A 20,126-nucleotide genomic window follows, 5' to 3' on the forward strand; every position below is an offset into this window, starting at 1 on the left:
TTTGTGACTGGCTTATTTTGCTTAGCATAATGTCCTCAAGGTTCGGCCATGCTGTAGCATATGTCAGAATTTCCTTTGTGTACAGGCCGAAGGAAAAAAGTCCATTGTATGCATGTCCTGCATTTTCTTAACTCATTCATCCGTTGATGGACATTTAGGTTGCTTCCACCTCTTGGCTACTGTGAATAATGCTGCAATGAACATGGGTGTGCAAATATCTTTTTAAGACCCTGTTTTCAATTCTTTTGGACATATGCCCAGAAATGGGTATATGGGTTTGCTAGATCAAATGGTAATTCTATTTTTATGTTTTTGAGGGACTTCCATTCTGCTTTCCATAGCAGCTGCACCAGTTTACATTCCCAGCAACATATTTATAGCTTTTTTCTTTTCCAAAGGAAAAAATGGAAGCAGAATAGTCTATATATTCATTTAAACGTACTTACTGAGTCTGCCCACAGCTAGGCCCTGGGGAACTCTATTAGACCAGGTAAATCCTTGCCTTCCTGGTGTGACAGTCTGGTTGTAGAGGCAGTCAATAACCAATAGACATATGCTGCCACTAGAGAAATAAAAGAAGAATTTAATTTAGCTATGTTTGTTAGCGGGGGAGTGGCACTGGGCCTTCCAGGATAGAAAGGGACTCACCACCCTTCCTTAGTAAAGTAAATGCATCTGCAGAAGCCTACAGTTGGAGCTTAACAATGGGGAACTTGCTTATCATAGATACTTTAAAAAATTGGAATGAAATTCATATAATAAAAAATTGACCATTTTAAGCAAAGAGTTCTGTGGCATTTAGTACATTCACGATGTTGTGCCACCCCCAGCTCTATGTGGTTCCAAAACATTTTCATCATTCCAGAGCAAGACTCTATACCCATTAAGTAGTTACTCTCCATCCCTTTCCTTCCAGTCCCTGACAACCACCAGTCTGCTCTCTGTGTCTGTGGCTTTACCTGTTCTGCTGATTCCATATAAGTGGACTCATACTGGGGTACCTGGGTGGCTCAGTTGTTTAAGTGACTGGCTCTTGATTTGGCTCAGGTTGTGATCTCAGGGTCATGGTTCCCAGCCCTCCATCGGGCTCCATGCTCAGCAGGGAGTCTGCTTGGGACTCTCTATTTCTCTTTCCCTCTGCCCCTCCTGCTCATGCTTTCTGTCTCTAAAATAAATAAATCTTTTTTACAAAAAGGACTCATACTACAAGTGGTCCTTAATGTCTGGCTTCTGTCACTAGCATCATATTTTGAATTTCATACACACTATAGGATGTATCAGTACTTCATTCCTTATAATGAGTGAATAACATTCCATTGTATAGATAGACCCATTTGGTTTATCCATTCATCCATTGATGGACACTTGGGTTCTTCCCATCTTTTTTTTTTTTTTTAAGATTTTACTTATTTTTTTCATGAGATACAGAGAGAGAGAGAGAGAGAGAGAGGCAGAGACATAGGCAGAGGGAAAAGCAGGCTCATCGCAGGGAGCCCGATGTGGGACTCGATCCTGGACCTGGGATCACATCCTGAGCCAAAGGCAGACGCTCAACCGCTGAGCCACCCAGGGATACCTTCTTCCCATCTTTGGGCTACTGTGGATAGTGCCACTGTGAACTTTTATGAACAAGGATTTGTCTGAGTGTCTGTTTTCATTTTTGGGAGAGGGATCGCAGATGTTTATGGCTTCACGATCACTCAGGTTCCATCCCATGATAGCAAGCAGAGCAATGTCGTGAGCCACCCCAGTGAGCTGGTGGGAAACCAGGAACCAGGCTGTATGTGATGTTACTTCCATTCCTTTCTATCCCATCTGGACCAGCGTTCAGTCTCTCCATCCTGTTTCAGATCTTGAAAAGTTCCTGTCCTCTTCACACAGTCCCCAACTTCCATAAGCCACCGTCACTCAAAGAGAAGACCAATCCACAGTCAGCCACTCTGGAGCTCCAGAAGCCCCTGCCCGCTCTGGCTCCCTGGCCCCCCCATCTGCAGCCTCTGTAGGGTCCTCTGGCAGGTGGATGTCTCCTGATGCTCCAACTTCCCCCTATGGTTCCCGAGGGAGCTGGAGGTAGGACCAGGCTGTTCTTGAAGATGGGAGTGGGCTCTGACTTCACATCTGCTCCGAGTAAGTCCTTATTTGGGGCAGTGATAGATGTTATGGGCCAGGGGAGAAGATCAGGCATTGTTGTGGAAACCCCTCCTTCTATGGGATGCCCCGGGTAGATTCCCCAGGACAGGAAAGAGATATTTGTCTTGAGATTGAAGTTCAGAAGATTCTAGGATTCTCTAATCAGGTGGCAGAGGAGGCCAAAGTCCTTGGTTCTGAGCTTCTCTTTTCAAATGCTTCTGTTTCAGGGTGAGTGATTTGTTAAATTCCAAGGATCACTGTTCACTGTTTGGTGCTACCTGGGAGTGCCACCACTGGCAGGGTTAAACATAAGCCAGAAAGAGGAAAATGGAGAGTAGAAGAGAGAAAAGAGCAGAGCATACACAGTGGGAGAAGACACACACCCAAGAGAAACATACCATGGTGAACAGGGCCATTCCTCCATGGGGTCAGTGGCCCAGCTGTCTCCCTGTCTTTGGCCTTGAGGGGCTGACATTTCTCTAGTGTTTAAACCTCCCTAGCACTCAGCAAAAAGCCCAGTGTGTGGTAAATGCTCAGTAACAAGTCAATTACTCTAAATAAATGACGTCTTGCGCTGGAACGAGGCTAGGATGGGGCACGCGGAGCTCACCAACCTGCCACTTTGGTCCAGACCACTGGGATCTCCCCTCCCCAAGAGGGTAACTCACTCGTTGGGCAAGCAAATAATGCAGTTACCTCTGCTCCAAACAGAATCAAAATGAAATGTCAACTAGCAGTCTGGGTTCAATTCTGGAAACAATAATGTTTCCTTCCCAGGTCAGCCTGCCTTCAGGTCCTCAACGGTCTGATTGACAAGAGTCGCGAGAATTCTGTTTTCGCTTATTAGTCTAATGGACAGACTGGAAGGTGGCTTCCCAGGGCAGATCTGCTTTTATGTTCCCCTGTTTTCCTTGGGCATCACTTACCACTGGGGAACATCTGCATTATCTAATTTATTGCTTTGAAGCATTTCATTTTTGTTGATTGCTGCTTAAAGGTCATTTCCAAGTAAACATGGAAGGAAAGGTCACTGCACCCAGTGGAAAAATCGGCTTTGGTCCTGTGCAATTCTAATGCAGACCTCCTCACTGGCAGAGCCTGTTCTTTTGGTTGTACATGGCCTAATTGTATTGCCCTTTGCTTCTCGGCTCTGGGTTTGGGGGTGGGGATTAGGAGTTGGACAGCAACAGGTGCAAATCTCACTGCGAATCTTTTTTTATGGAAGTGTGGGCGACAGGGTGGGGGCAGGAAATGGGGATTAAATCATTTCCAGAAATCACTAGGGAGTAATACAAGTTCTGGCTGGCATTCCTGACAACTGTGCTCCTGGCCCAGATGAATTGGATGCCCACAGAGTTGTAGATGAAATCGGGGATTTGCTGAGCAGGATTTTGGGAGAAGACGAAGAGAGATGATGACAAAAGACCAGGGATGTTCACCTTTGTTCTGTTTTCCAAATGGTTAAAGAAAGAAAAGACTTCAAGGCTTGTTGATTCACTGCCAGTCCCAGGTGCTTTTTGTTTTGTTTTTTTTTTTTTCAATTTAAGGTTTTACTTATTTTTTAGAGAGAGAGAGAGAGAGAGAGAGAACAAGCAGGGGGAGAGGGAGAGGGAGAAGCAAACTCTCTGGGAGCCAGATGCAAGGCTCAATTCCAGGACCCTGGGATCCCGACCTGAGCCTAAGGCAGCTGCTTCACCAGCAGAGCCACCCAGGCGCCCCCTGGGGTGTGTTCTCAGAACAGATTAACTGCAGGTGGTTTGTGCATCCTGAGAGGAGAGACTTGAGCCACAAAGAGGAAGCGGCATTGATATTATCCATTTATTTTCTTGGTTGGCTTAGTTGGTAGATATGCTGTGGACCTGGGACCATGGGATATCACAGGGCTTTCATCACATGGGCATGAAGTTCGGGCAAGCTGGGTGAGCTTGAGAGCTATCCACAGAGGCAACATCCCTTTGAAAACAAAGGGAAGGGCGTCAGCACGCAAAGCTGGGTTGGCAGGATAAGGAAAAGTATGTATGGTCAGTGAGATCAAGAGGATTAAGGAGGCAGATAAAAAAGCAAAGAATGGTGGGACAATCAGTAGTGCAATTGGTGGCTGGGAGAGGTGAGAGAGAACAGTGGCTTACATGGAACATGTCCAACCCCATACACCAGCTTCAATGTCAAGAGTGGGCCAAGGCTCTGTGCCGAGCGCTCTACCCGTGCTGTGTCCTGCACCACAGCAGCTCCAAGTTCCCCCATTTTCTAGATGATGAACTAGAGGCACCAATGAGAGCTAGAGACGGGTGAGAATCCTGGTCAGGGGAAACCAGGGCTCACACCCTCCACCACTGGAGCCAGGTGGACGGCCTCACACGGTGGGTGCTGCAGTGACGTGCCGTCGTTGCCTATCGGATTTGGCAACCACAACAACAAAAGAATTCCCACTCGCTGTTGATGGAAGTGGAGTTTGGAGACCCCCTTCAGGAGTGTAGTTCAGCAGTACCTATCAAGATACAGCACGCACATACCCTATGACCTGGCCCACTCCATATTGGATCCTGCAGAAGTGTCCTCAGCAGCACTTAAGGATAAACACAGGAGAGGTATCGCCAGAGCATCGTCTATACCAGCAAAAAATTAGAAATATCCTGGAAGTTCTTCAGGAGGCACTGGCTAATTAAAATACAGTGTGCATCTCCTCAATGGAATTGCTGTACCAAAAAGAAGGAAGAGGTACAGTCATATGGGATGGGCTTGGGGAGAGGTCTTTGGTGAGAAAAACAAGTAGCAGGATGAGATATATATGATATCATACAGTAATATGATTCAATACTTCTGTAATTATTATATATTATATAAATGTATTTCTACTTATACATTTTTTGAGTAGGCTGCATGCCCACTGTTGAACCCAATGTGGGGCTTGAACCCACAACCCTGAGATCAAGACCTGAGTTGAGATCAAGAGTCACTTGCTTAACTGACTGGGCCACCCATGTCTCTATACATTTTTTATATAAGAAAATATGCATAAATATACATAACATTATATAATTTGGAATTATATGTGTATATAGTTTGTGTGTATATGTCTGTGTAAGTATATAGATATATGAAAATACATATGTGGGTATATGTGTGTGTATATACACATACACATATATGTGAACTTTTGGGAGATGATGTAGAGGATGCTTGTGCATTTTAACAACTCAATAGATGACCACTGATTTGGTTCAGCCACCGACTTACTTAAACTAAGGCGGTGGTTCTCACTATGTTTCTGTCCTGACACACTAATGGACTCCTGGCCCCTTTACCCCCAACAGTGTCCCCAGGGCAGTAATTCTCAATTACAGGATCTCACCATTTGAGATGTATCTCACACTCTGGTCATTAGTGTGGGGTCATGCCTTAGTCTCTATATTTGTAAAACGGTCATGGTACCAGTAAGTAGCTGCACGAGGCGGTCATGAAGATCAGGTGCATTGCAATAGGTAGGGTACTTAGAATGGCACTTTGTACATGGTCAAGTGTTGGCTATTGTATGTAATTTTTAAAAATTCCTGGGATGCCTGAGTGGCTCAGCGGTTGAGCATCTGCCTTCAGCTCAGGGCATGATCCCAAGTGCAGGGATTCAGTCCCACATCAGGCTCCCTGCAAGGAGCCTACTTCTCCCTCTGCCTATGTCTCTGCCTCTCTCTGTGTCTCTCTCATGAATAAATAAAATATTTAAATAAATAAATAAATAGATAAATAATAAAAAAATAAAAAAAATTCCTGAGATGGTCCTGCTATGTCTCTCTGCCCTCTCCAGCCCTATTCTCAACCTGACCAGCTAAGAATCTCCAATCTAAGCTAGAAGGAGGTCTTTTAACCAGTAGATTCATTGGTCAACTCAACAAGTTTATTTACTGAGCACCTGCTGTGCAAATTCATTTCCTTAGGTGCTGGTGGTACAAGGCTAAACAATATTGGTCTTGTTTGTGTGCTTGGAGCTTTTGTTCTCATAGGGAAGACACACACCAATCAGATACAATACAACAACTGGCCCCCCTCACAATTGAAAACAGATCAAGTACATGTTGCAAGTTACTTAAGTTTTCATATGCCGACCCCAAGATCCCCACCCTTATCCATGCTCCCCTCATTCAATGACTATGTCATGGCCCCCTCTAAGTATTTAAAATCCACAGTGATGTGCAGTGCTATCAGCTGAGCCCCGACCCGTTGTGGATGACTCGGGTTCCTAAAGTCTGCCTTGTTGCTGAACATTCTAATTCCCTGATGCCCACCAAGAAGGAAGGGGGGCTGCCTCTTTCTCCAGGCCAGACTTGTTTCCAGAAGCCAGGCCAGCAGGCTTATCCCTTTGCTGCTCCTGGTGACAACATCAGCCACCAGGCTCATGCTCCAGTTCCCTCTAGGTAGTCTTGATCTGGCTGTAAAGCAATTATTTTAGCCTCTAGTTAATTCTTGTCAGATCACCAAGGGACCTCAGAGCTCACACAGGCCCTAAGAGGGAAATCTGGTGGAAAGGTTGGACAGCTGATAGCTGGCAGTGTAAATGTCATCTAGGACTGCTTATCATGCTGATGTGCTAAGTGCTCTCTCTGGTTTCATGACTCACTTGAGAACTCTGGGGCCCTGGGTCCTATAGAGAGGTTTATTTCTGATTCTCAGGCCTTCACAGATGCCCTAACTCAGCTCATCTTCAGGGGCGGAAGCCAGCCTCTGCCAGCAGCACCCAGCTGTGCTCCAGATGTCTAACTCACTCAACTTGGCAGCGCACTCCACTCTTTGTCATGGACCGTCTGTCATTGGAAGGGGCCTCACTCATTGGGGGGAATTCAGAGGAAAGCCACAGCAGTGCTATGAGGATGGGGACAGAGGACTGATGCAGGGTTCAGAGGGAGAGCTCAGCAAGGTGGGATAAGGTAAAGGTAAAGGTGAGATAAGGCCCACTAATCATCTTTGAGAGTGGAACACGCCATCGCACAGAAGGTAGTAACTAACTGTGGTCTAGCCTTGCTGAAGGAAAGGATTAAGCTACATCACAAGAGATTTGGGTTGGACCGAGCAAAGTTAGACCGCATTTTGCTGAACCTGAGACTCTAGTTACCTGAGGATGTACTATTGTTTTGTGAACCAACAGGGGAGAAGAAGAAAAGCATAAACAATATGACTTGCTTATACTGAGAAATTTTCAGCCTTACTTATTGAAAAATCTCTTTAGGGACACCTGGGTGGGTCAATAGTTGAACATCTGCCTTTGGCTCGGGTTGCGATCCTGGGGTCCTGGGCTCGAGTCCTGCATTGGGCTCCTGCAGGAAGCCTGCTTCTCCATCTGCCTATGTCTCTGCCTCTCTTTGTATCTCTCATGAATAAACCAAATCTTAAAAAAAAAAAAAAAGGACACTTTGATGCTTAGGTTTATATTTATAAATACATGTAAAGGAAAATATACCTATATGCATTCATACACATATATGTTATGGGTACATATAAAGGAATATAATTAAAATTAATTTCCAGAATAATCACTTCTTGCAGCTTCTTCATATTTAAGCCTGATGCTTCTCAGCCACTTTTCAAGTTATGTCTTTCCTCCCCCCTCATATAGAGTGTAGTCCCCATCTAGAGCCCTGCTGATGTAGCATTTCTTAAATGAATCCATAAAGAAATAAAAGCCCCTGGGGCTGATCTCTTGATGTAAGCCAACTTTGTGGAGTTAAGCCAGGTATGTGGAGGAGTGCTTGGGCATCAGCAGAATATCCTGAAGGGCTGGGAGAAACGCACATTTTTGGGCGCCACTCACAGAGATACTGGCTCAGTAGGTTTGGCCTGGGGCCTGAGAATTTGCGTTTTTTGCAAGATCCCAGGTGATGCTCATACACTGGCCCAGGGACTGATGTAAGACTGGCCCACTCTGCTCCCTGGGGGAATGTTACTGAAGCCATCCAATTTCTCACCTCTGTGCCCCCTGACCGCCTATCTCCTAGGGGCCAGAGGGGTTCTCCTCGGCTTCTTCCCAACCTGTGAGGCCCTCCTGAGAGTTTTATGCCTCTGCTTCCAGTGTGGGAGCCTGATCAGGCTTTAACGGCTGCTTCCCACCTGCCACCTGGCTGCTGGCAAAATGAATCAGATATCCGAGATGCCAGATTGGGGGTGGGGCGGTGGTTCGCGCATCTTAGAATCAGCAGAAACACGGTATTTAACCTTCTCTACGTGCCTTGAGTGAGGGTGAGGCTCAAGCCAGCCTGGAGGTCGAGGTGGGAGTCCCCAAGCCTTCTGGGGCTACCCAAACAGAATATAGCACTGCCAGCAGTAGGGCACCCCTTATGTTACCAAGGCTGAGGATTAGGCCAGATGGTTTACCCTCGTGATTGTAACATAAACTACCCAGTCCTTTTTTTTTTTTTTTTTTTTTAACAGTGCTGTTAGAAACCATCCAATATCATTCAGCATGGCACTCCAATAAAAAGGCAAAAAGGCCTTCCTTGCGCTCTGCCGGTTAAATAATAAAGAGCAGCTGTAACCGGAGGGGCAGGCGGCATGAGCTTATGGCAGTGGGGCCGCTCGTCTTCATTAGTGTCATCTACAGAAAGCTTCGCCTTAGACACGAGTAGGCCCTTAGGCCACCCAGCTGGTTCTCCCCAGGAGCCTGCAGGGATCAGCTTGGCCTGGTTTTTGAGACTTTAACGAGCTCCCCAGCAGGCAGACCGTCTCCGTTAGCTTCTTGTTGCCCCAAGAATGCCTCTTCATTGTCTAAGACGGTGGTTCTCCACTGGGAGCTGGTTGGCCCTTCAGGGGGACATTGGGCAATGACTGGTGACATTATTGGTTGTCACATTGGGAGAGGACACTACTGGTATCTAGTGGGTGGGTAGAGGCCAAGGATGCTGCTAAGCATCTGACCACGCACAGGACAGCTTCCCCCACCACCAAGAATGATGTGGCACAAAATGTCACCAGTGCCATGGTGGAAAAAAAATGCTTGCCTAATAAAGCAACCACTGAATCCGAGACGTTGTGCCAGACTGTTGCATTATGCTTCTTGAAATCTGGAGGGGAGAACGAAGAGAGGAAATAAAACAATTCTTTAGGCAGCATTGCTCTGCGGCTATCCTGCAGTGTGATGCTGTAATTGCTAATAAAAAGCTATAATTCACTTGGCACCACTTTTGGATGGTTTCCCCTGATACTCAAACAATAAAAGAAATGGCGCATGCACAGACTCACGGACCATTTAAGGAACACATTCTATGTAAAAATCTCATGCTCCTGACACTTGAGTGTATATAGGAACATCCCAAATGTGGCAGGGTTGGGGGCGGGGGTTGCTGCTTAAACTGTTGGTTCTGGTTCATCAGGTCGAGATGGGGGCTGAGACTCCGTCTCCCTCCCAGGCTCACCACCTGCGAGCTGTTAGATGGGCCTACGCTGCAGGTGCAGGGTCACACGCAGAGTAGCAAGGCACCGACAGCCTTCAGCTGCCCTTCGCGTGTGTGATGTAATGTGGAGGGACCCACTCATCCTGCTTTGCCCAGAATTGTTCAGAAGAAAACCCAAAAGCCTACATCTGAGAAACCCCCTCGGTTCTTTGAATCCAGGATGGTTGGTCATCCTAGGAGCCCCACAATATCCCCACGGGAAGGACAAGGTTAGACCATTCAAACTTCCTTTAATGAGGAAGATCTGAGTCCCATGCCGTGGGGACTCAAGGAAAGCTTTTTTATTTATTTCAGTTTCTCTCCCATCCTGGGATTAGAAGAGGGTATGACGTCAGGGAACCCAGCTGCTTGACATCGGGGCACATTTTTGGTGTCACCAGAACTGCGTTTCTCATCCTCGCCCCACGGATTGTGCTGCTCCTCGAAAGGTCCTTCAGCTTCCCATCTTTTCTTCTTTCCATCCCTGTTACCTTCTGCTTCCAGGTTCTTTCCCACCTCCTTTGAACAGGCCATTCCCCGTGCCAAACTTCCAGTATTTTCCTGACTGATAACGTTCTTGAGGATTTTGACCTCAAGGAAGTAAGGTTTGTGTTGGGTAGAAAGTGTGAGATGTTTCCAAAGCCTTATGTAGTTTATATTCTCAATGGGTGACAGATACGCATGGCTTATTTTTTATTTATTTATTTTTATTTTATTATTATTTTTAAAATAATTTTTTAAAGATTTATTATTTATTCATGATAGACATAGAGAGAGAGAGAGAGAGAGAGAGAGGCAGTGACACAGGCAGAGGAAGAAGCGGGCTCCATGCCGGGAACCCAACGTGGGACTCGATCCTGGGTCTCCAGGATCATGCCCTGGGCCAAAGGCAGGTGCTAAACCTCTGAGCCACCCAGGGATCCCCATGACTTATTTTTTAAAAAGGTCCAAGATTGTATATAGTTGAGGGCTACCTTGTGGAATGGAGTATAGGATCTGTGTTGATGTGGATTTGAAGATGAATTAGGATAGACTCAGTAAGCACATCATCCAAACCCTCTGTGCTATGGTTTGTCCAATTTCTGGGGAGTTGGCCAAACACTGGTTAATCTCTGCCTCTGGGCCTTTGCATAAACTGGTCTCCCCATCATGATTGTCCTTTCTTCTCCCGTCTATTCACATCCCTCTGTGTCCTATGAGGATCTCACCTTCACCATCCCCTCCACTCTCCACTCTCCCAACCCTTAAAGATCTCTGCTCTAGGATGTCCGGCATGTAATCATCAGTGTGGCACCCGTTTCCAACTGATAGTAACCACATTCCAGACCAATGAGGGTTCGAAGACGGGAAGACCTCCAAGAGAAGAGGATGGATTAGATCTTACAGGGAGGGGATCATGGGAGAGTGAGCTCCTCCCCAAACCCCCTGCCAGGCCTGTGTCCTCAAGCCCCATTGACCTCCTGGAGCAGCAGCCATACTTACTTCTTTGATTAATCTCATGCTTGGGGGTTTTCATGAGGTCATGTTCTGGGAGTCTTGCCTGGGAGTGTGCACTGTAAAAATTAAGAGCCTTAAAAAATTGTAGGTCACCCCTCATTTATTTGACAAATATTTATTAAGTATCTTCTCTGTTCACCAGAGGGCTAGCACACATTCATTATAATTCCCTTTAGAATTGAAAAGCCTAATTAGTATATGTGTTAGAACAGCAGTGGACAAGGGTTGGGAGCTGCTCAAGTAGTGAACTGTTTTGCATCGAGATATTTACATTGTTCTCTTGGTTTCTGGAAGCCAGGAAACTGCGTGTTTCATTTATTCTTTACCCCCCGCAGCTGTGATTCCCAGCTTGGGATTCCTGAGCTTGATGGAGCTGCCTAGTATCATGTTTATCAATTATTAATATTTCCAAAAGCCAAACGAGGCAAAGGCAAATTAAAATCTAATTTCTTTGCTTTGAGCTGGAATGACAGCCCCTCAGCTCTGTAGCTCTGGTATCTCATGTCGATCTGAAGCTCTGATTAGTAGTTACATCAGTGTGTCTTTAATGAATTAAAAAATAACTCTTGCTTAACATTATGTGTTTGATGCAATGCTATTAAACTGGTTTTGGGGGGATGGGGTTGGAGAAATAATAACAGGTGGCTTAGCATAGAGATGCTTACACACTAGACAATCGATGCTTATTAAAATGAACACAAAGTAGATTTTGATATTAAAATGGACCAGAGAGTGCTTCCCCCCTATGGCTATAGAAGGTCCTGGAAGAACTCAGCACAGCCCTCTCAACCCCATATGGAGACATCCTGAAGTCCACTGCCATGTGGCCCCCTGACAGCAGCTGGGTATGTGTCAGGGGTCCTGCAGGAAGCACCTCTTTTTGTACTTTTCATGGAGCTGGAGGGAGGAGGACAGGAGTTTCAAGACTTGAACACTTTGCCCTGTGCTTGTGGGTACTTCCCTGGGAAGATCCAGGGAGCATTTAGGATGGCCAGAGGAACAGGGTCTCTGGCGGGCAGTGGGAGCTCCCCCATCTATGGGTGACTCGGGGGCTCAGATGTTGTCTGAGCCACAGCCCCGCCAACCATCTGTCTGTGAAACTGGAAGGCGAAAGTGTGACAGGCTCGCCTGGTGGTGACAGGTGGCCCCCAGGGGCTCTGGGAGGAGCAGTGTGCGTGTGGGAGGGAGGGAGGGACCTTCCTTGGGCCTTCGCTTCTCATCACTTAGAGACTATCTCATTCTGCAGCTGGCCCGTTGAAGAGCTAATGAGGGGAAGACGATTCTTGGGAATGACTGATTAAAATAAATCATGGAAAATTTCCAGGGAACCTGCCTTTCCAAAGAGCTGAGTGTTTTAAACATCCAGGTGGCTTTGGATACAAGCACAGAGTCTATTCTGTGGACTGACAGTCTTGTGCTGGACACGGTTTCTCTACAGGCTTTACGTGTTAAGATTTACGCCCAGTGAGCCTTGTTTCCTGTATTCACCTTCTTTCAGGCCTTATTGAAATATTTTTAAATTATAAAAGGAACATAGCATTACGGAAAGGGGGAAAAGCTCTGCATTCTCATCACCCAATGCCCCTGCTAATTTGTATGAATTCATTTAGTCTTACTAGCGTAGTTTTTACTAGCATCATCACAAAACGGCATATTTTTTTCTATTGCTTTTTTCACAAAATATATTTCCTATGTTGGTGTGATATTTATAATTTTTACTAACCACATAAAAGTCTACTGCATTTGTGTTCGGTAACTTAACTATCTTTTTCTTGAGCATTAGGATGACCAATATCTTTTTCTCCCTATAATTTCAATAGCTTTATTAAGGGAGTTCCTAAGAAATCATACTGATGGGCCAACCCCATTAGCAGGAGCAGAGGGCACAGGGCAGTTTGCAGGGCTCCATCGTTCTGTTTAATTAAGCAAATGATTTATTCGAGTGCCTTTTGTGTGGAAGGGCTTTCTATCTCTATTATTCCTGCAGATCCCCGTTGAGGTTTCCTGAATGTGCAGCAAGACTGTAAAGCTTTGCCCATTATGATGACTGTAGACCAAAGGCCAGTGTGAATCTGTGTAAAGTTTCAATTATATCGTATTTTTTAAAATTAATTAATTCTTTTAAGAAATATTTTATTGATTTATTTGAGAGAGAGAGCAAGCCTGCAGAGGGGAGGAGCAGAGGGAGAGGGAGAGAAATCCTCAAGCAGACTTCCCACTGAGCATGAACCTCTACTCGGGGCTCGATCTCAGGACCCTGAGATCTGACCTGAAATCAGGAGCCCGAGGCTTAACCAACTGTGCCACCCAGACGCTTCTCAATTACATAATATTTAAAAATAGTTTTAGAACTCTTACTAGGAAAATAACTACAGTATTCACACCTCTTGCTTTCGGGATGTGTTAAGACATGGAATGGGAATGTCAGTTGTTTGCAGTATGCCTGGCAAAAACCTGAAACATTTTTATTAGCTTTGATATCCTGACCCATGTCACTGTGGTTTTGCTTAAAATAATCATTTTCATGGCTGAGCTGCGAGGCTGTGACTCGGACCCGACAGTCTAGGATGATTAAGGACTCACAAATGTGTGACACGTGGTGGGGGGGATGGGGCCAAGGGGAGATCTGGGGTCTAGCCGCAGCCCTGGCACAAACCGCCTGCAGGCCTAGGGTTTGCACCGCCATCCGGGAAGGAAGGGGCTTGGACCAGAAGCTCTCGGAAGTGCTTCCCAGCACGAAATATGGTGTAAACCACAGTGACCTTCCGCCCTGTGTTAGTTTGCTGGGACTGTCATAACAAAGCAGCACAGATGGAGTGGCTTCAACAACAGAAATGGGTCACCACAGTTCTGGAGGCTGGAAGTCCGAAATCAAGGTGTGGGCAGGGTTGGCTCCTTCTGAGGGCCCCCGAGGGAAGGACCTGTCCAGGCCTCTCTCCTCGGCTTGCAGACGGCCGTCTTCTCCCTGTGCTTCTTCATGCTGTCTTTCCTTTATGTGTGTCCCTGTGTTTAAATGTCCCCTTTATATAAAGACACCAGACATATTGGATGGAGGCCCATCTTATAAGGATCTCACCTTGACTTGATCACCTCTATAAAGACCCCATCTCCAAATAAGGTCCTATTCTGAAGGCTTGGGGGTTGGGACTCCAACATGTGATTTCAGTGGCGGAGGCCAGGGGCACAGGACACAGTTCAACGGATAAGGAGCATGAGAGTGGAAGCTGAATTAGGAAGCCTGGTTACCTCCTGTTAGGTTGACAAAGTCCATTTTAGCACAAAGAGATGGCTTCCTTCCTCCCTCCTTTCTTCTTCCCCTTCTCTCTCTCTCTCTCTTTCTTAAATTGGGACACAAAAGAGCCCCTCAGATACACTTGGGTAAAGCCTTGGTCCCAGTCTGTGGTCTGTCACTGTCTTGCTTTGATGATTCGGAGAATCCACACTCAGCACAAGAGGGTCCCCAGAGGTCGCCTGGTCCAGCTGTTACATTTTGCAGCTTCAGAGAGGGAAAGAAACCAGCCCAAGATTGCCCAGTGAGTTATTGGCAGAAAGCCCTGCCCCCCTCAAAAAAAACCAAAAAAAAAAAACAAAATTGGAGCTCAAACAGCAGCGCCCCGATGCCTTGGAAGGAGCCTGTGCTTAAGTCCTTAATTGCTTCTGTCACTGCTGTACCCCGGCAGGTCCTCAAGTCCAAGGGCGCACCTGGCTTAAGTGATAAATACCTCCCTTCATGCCCACCTGGGCACTGTCATGCACAAACCTACAGACCCAAAGGAGGGATTTCTGAACAAGAGCCCAGGTGTCTGAGAAACGCTCTCTGGCTAGGAGGTATTTTACTCTTTTTATTCACCTTCCACAGACATTTTTGGGGAAGAATTTGAAGTGATGTGTTGGAGGATGAATTAGGTTTCCCTACAGTGATTTGTCGTGGGGGACGGGTTGGGGGGCTGGAAGGGGAAGCCTCCCTTGCTCCAATGCATGGAAGAGACAGGAATCTTGGCCCAGCTGGCAGAAAGGCTGGCAGGGAAATAGGACAAGAGTTCATTTAGGGATGGATCATTCAGGAAAATGGAGAGCCCAATCAGATGTCTGGGGATCCGGCACCTGTCTGCCTACGCTGCCTGCTGATGGCAGAGGGATGGGGAGGGTGAGGCCGCTGTGCATTTTGCTCAGGGCACTTCCTGGTGCTTGGGGGCTTCCCCACCTGCTTGTGGTAGCAATGATTGGAGTCACGGTGCATTTATTTCCCGGCAGCCATAACGAAATGCCATAGACTGGGGGGGCCTGAAACAGCAGACAATGATTCCCTCATGGTTCTGGAGGCCAAAAAATCAGAAAGTGAGATGTCGGCAGGGCTGCGCTCTCTGAAGGCTCTGGGGAAATGCTTCCTTGTCCCAGCTGGCTGATGGTGGCTCCTGGCCCTCCTTGGCTATGGCCGTAGGGACTCTAGTCTCTGCCTGTCTTCACATGGCTTTCTCGTCCCCGTGTCCTGGCCTTCTCCCCTCTGTCTCTTGCAAGCACATGTGTCCCTAGTTTAGCACCACCTGGTTAATCGATGACGACATCCCCTCCAGATCTCTACATCTGCAAAGACTCTTTCTCCAAATAACATCACATTCAGGGGCACCAGGGGTAGGCTGTGAAGATATCGTTTTGGGGGGGACCATTCAGTGCACTACATGGGGCTTCTCGGATGACCCCACACAGCACCCACACATCTCCAGTCCCACCCTTGTTCCCACCCAGCCCGGTCTGATGGGGCCTTGGAGACACTTGGGGATCTCTTCCTCTCTTTGACAGTGGACAGCCGAGGGACCACCTCCCCACCTGCTTCCCTTCTACACGTGAGGAGTGCTCCCTCCCCACCATCCCACCTTCTGTGGCTCTCACTTTGCTGGTGCTATTCCCTGGGGGGTTTGACAGAGGGAGATCACTGTCCTCCGTGGAAAGGTTCACCCACTCTTATCATCAGCCCCCCATGAACCTCAGCTGATGAGAGGACTTTTGTTTCTGTTCCCACTTGGAGAGAGGAATACAGTTTCTTGCAATCCTGCCTCCTTCCCCATTCCCTGGGGCCTCTTAGGATTTTTGCAGGCCCCTAAAGAACTCCTGTATTATTTTTAAAAAATATTTATTTTTTAGAGAGAGAGAGAGAGAGAATCTCAAAAACACTCTGTGCTCAGCAGTTGGATCCCACCACCCTGAGGATGCACCCGACAGCACCACCCAGGTGCCCCAAGGTCCCCTGCATTTTGAGATCTCACCAGGCACTTTAAAATGTTCCCACATTCCATATTAAGTTTCCCCATAAAATGATCAAGAAGATTTTTATAATTTTGCCTTTGAAATTATTTGGCTCTAAGCTTATTTAATTTACGATTGGCTGTGGTTCCTTGGCCATTATCGTGCATACTTAGGAATTCTCCTGAAGTGAGAAAGGCTAAGCGTCCGATTGTTTTTTTGAATGTCATTAAATTTTTATGAACACCTAAGTCAACAATTAACAGGTTTTATGGACATTTAGTTAAACACTCATTGATTTAAATTTCCAGGTGTTTTTTTTTTCTTATTGAGCCAATAATCCAGTATTGTTTTCAGGTCTTCACCAGGTCACAGGCCCCTGGAAAACGTGGGGGCCCCACATAGTGGTTCACTAGCTTCCGATGGCCCAGATGAGCCTGCTTCTCCCCTCGCCTTGTCCTTCCTTCCCCCATGAATGGAAAGTCTCCTTCCCAGACCCTGGGTTCCCCCAGCAGGGTGTCCAGCCCCTCTTCCCAGTCTCCTGGGACTGCCTCTGTCTCCTCCCCAGGCTGGCTTGCTTACACCAGCACCTTTGGCTCTCACCTCCACTTTGCCTCCACCCTGAGCATCCTGGCTCCAAATCTCCCTGTGCACTTTTCATGCCGAATTACCAACCCTGGCCCGATTTCCTAGTTTTGACATCGTGGCCTCCTTCAGTCTGGCCTTGTCATGCCAGTGCCTGTGACGGGGCCAGCTTCACAGACGCGATACCTGTGCAGGTGTGAGGGGTCCCTCGCGTGGAAAGGCTCTGTGCTTACTTTAATGCCCTGATGTCACCATCTTGAAGTTTCCTAATAATTTTATCTCTGAGCTTGGGGTTTTGTAAGCAACATCTGGTGGAACCCTGGAGTCCTCAGTGAGCAGAGAAAATTTGCAGAAGAAAAGAATGGTTTTATTAATTAATACTTAAAAAAAAAGATTTATTTATTTATTTTAGAGAAAGGGAGAGAGAGCATGGTGGAGATGGAGCTCAAAGTAGGGCTCCATCTCACGACCATGAGAGCATGAGATGAGCTGAAATCAAGAGTCGGACGCCCAACCGACTGAGCCACCCAAGTGCCCTAGTTAGTACATTTGAGGGCATTTTTTTGCTGCCTTTTGATTGAGTCACCTCCCATTTTCATTTTGTGCCAGGCCCCCACAAATTGTGTGCTCTGTCCTGCCTAGTCACGACGGTCGGTGGTCAGGGGCCGAGTATGGGTACTGGTGGTTCCTGGTGCCAAAGGTACCAGTGAAACTAGATGCTTCCAGGCAGACTTCTGGAAGTGTGTTCGTTTCCTTGGGCTGCTGAAACAAGGTACTGCAAACCTAGCTGCTTAAAACACCACGAATGGGGCAGCCTCTGTGGCTCAGCAGTTTAGTGCCACCTTCGGCCCAGGGCGTGATCCTGGAGACCTGGGATCAAGTCCCGCGTCGGGCTCCCTGTATGGAGCCTGCTTCTCCCTCCTCCTGTGTCTCTGCCTCTCCCCCACCCCTGTGTCTCTCATGAATAGATAAATGAAATTTTAAAAAAATGCTTTTTTAAAAAAACACCACGAATATATCATCTTACAGTTCTGGATGTCAGAAGTGCTAAAATCAAGATGTTGGCAGGGTTGTGCTCCTTCTGGAAGTTCTAAGGGAGAATCCATTTCCTTGCCTTTCCGGCTTCTAGATGCCACTGACATCCCTTGCTCTGACCTCTGCTCAGGTCCTCATGCTTCCTTCCCTCCTCTGACTTTGTTGCCTCCCTCTTTTCCCTGATGGGGACCCCTGTGATGACGCTGGGCCCACGGACACACCCCAGGATTATCTCCCCATCTCCCCATCCTTCATTCCATCACAGCCACAAAGACCCTCTGTCTTCGTGGGGAGTTTCTATTCCCAGGTGTTAAGGATGAGGATGTGGACATCTTCACGGGGTTCACTGTTCTGCCTACCAGACGAAGCTATTTGTTTTCCAGGTGAAATCTCTAAATAAGCACCCAGGGCACATCAGGTTTTGTGGGTTCCAAAGTGTATGCACTTTTAAGAGGCCTCTTTAGGAAAAAATATAGAAATTTTGGTATTAAAATGAATATTACTTTAGTATGAGGAAGAAATCACAAGACTTTAGATTGAGGTCCTTTTCTTCCGAGGCCTCTGGGCAGTTATCAGCAATGACATGTGCCCGGGTCTCCTCCCCACCCAGAATACTCTCCACTCCCAGGGACCTAGGTGCTCAGTTGACCTTGGAAAACTAGGGTCCCACAGGGTGCCTGGCACAGAGGCTCATGAGCTAACCATGGAGTGAAGGCAGGCAGGCAGGAAGGAGAGAGGGCCATAGTTATTCAGGCTGCCTTGATGGAAGCCTGGTTGGGTGTTGGGGGCTCCGCTGGAGTCACTGTCTCAGGTTGGGGAGACTGAGGCCGGCAGGGGCTGGGGAATTTGTTCAAGGAAACTCTTGTGCCAAGCTGAGATTCCTTCTAGGTTGTCAGATTCCAAAGCCTGTACTCAGCATCTGTAGGACCTCTGAAGAGATACTAAGATCTCAGACAAGGGTGGGAGAGAGGAGTGGGAGGGGGAGGGAGGGCGGAGAAAAGGGGAGAGAGAGAAAGATCCAGGTGCCAGTACCCCCACCTCCACCCACCTCCAGGCTCCAAGGGGGAGGTGCTGCTAGCTTGTTTACCCAGATCAAGCCACAGTGACTCCCCTGGAAAGGGCCACCATTCCTCTGCCCTGGGGTTCCTTTGCTGACTGTCACCATCAGTTAGTTTTATGGCCTTATGACACTTGGGAGGCAGTGGTCCTCCTTGCCTGCCTAACACCCTGCCGCCGTTTCATTAGTGCCGGCTCTGGCCTGTTCTTGCACACCCCGTCCCTCCTCCCCTGCCCCATTTATGGAGGCTGCAGGGCACATTTGCTCTTTGGGGGAGAGACTAGGGAAGGGGGAGGTGGCTGGAGGTGTGCTGGAGGTAACAGCCAGTGCACTTAGCTTTAAGGAAACATTATTGAGCACTTCTTACCATGAGGGAATGGGAGAAAGACAGGCGGTTTGTACGTTTGGGTCAGTGGTGTGTGTATGTGTGTGCAGGGTGCATTGAGGCAAAGGAGGGAAATGGTGGGATTTGTCTCTTGGGGGTTGGCCACCAGCCTGAGGCCCGCCCGAGGCTCTGCTGGCCAGGGTGTTCAGTCTCTCCTGTGAACGCTGTATGTCAATACAGAGCTTTCCTGAGACTCAGTCTCCTTATCTGTAACATGGAGTGTCTCAGCCCTTTGGGGCTGATGTAACAAAAGACCACAGTCGGGGTGGCTCACACACAACAGATACGTATCAGTGGCAGTTCTGGAAGCTGGAAGTCCCAGATTAGGGTGTCAGCGTGGTAGGCTGAGGGGCCTCTTCTGAGTCGCAGACTTCTCATGTGTCCTCACACGGTGGAAGGGGTGAGGGAGCTCTCCGGGGTCTCCTTGTAAGGACACCAGTCCCTCGAAGGAGAGCTCCACCCATGAAATTCATATGTTGAAGCCCTACTCACCACCCCTCCAGCCCCCATATGACTGCATTTGGAGATAGAGCTTTTTGGAGGTAATTAGGCTTAAATGAAGCCATGAGGGGTGGGGTCCTCATGCCGTAGGACTGGCAGCCCGATGAGAAAGAAGAGGGGAGAGAGATCTCTCTTTCTTCACATGGGGACAGTGAGAAGACAGCTGTCTGCAAGCCAGAAACCAAATGTGCACTTTCATCTTGGACCAATCCTGGACTTCCAGCTTCTAGAACTGTGCAGAAATAAATCTCTGCTGTGTAAGTCCCCTTGATCTGTGGTG

At 47.6% G+C, this 20,126-nt stretch overlaps 1 protein-coding gene across 4 annotated transcripts in view; it reads left to right on the forward strand.

Moving 5' to 3' along the window:
- The window catches only part of SLC39A11 (solute carrier family 39 member 11), a 406,549-nt gene that overhangs the window by 53,408 nt on the left and 333,015 nt on the right, over positions 1-20,126 (forward strand). The gene's annotated exons all lie outside the window — the stretch shown is intronic.

Source organism: Canis lupus, chromosome 9, assembly GCF_003254725.2.
Source record: "Canis lupus dingo isolate Sandy chromosome 9, ASM325472v2, whole genome shotgun sequence".
Classification (NCBI taxonomy): Eukaryota; Metazoa; Chordata; class Mammalia; order Carnivora; family Canidae; genus Canis; species Canis lupus.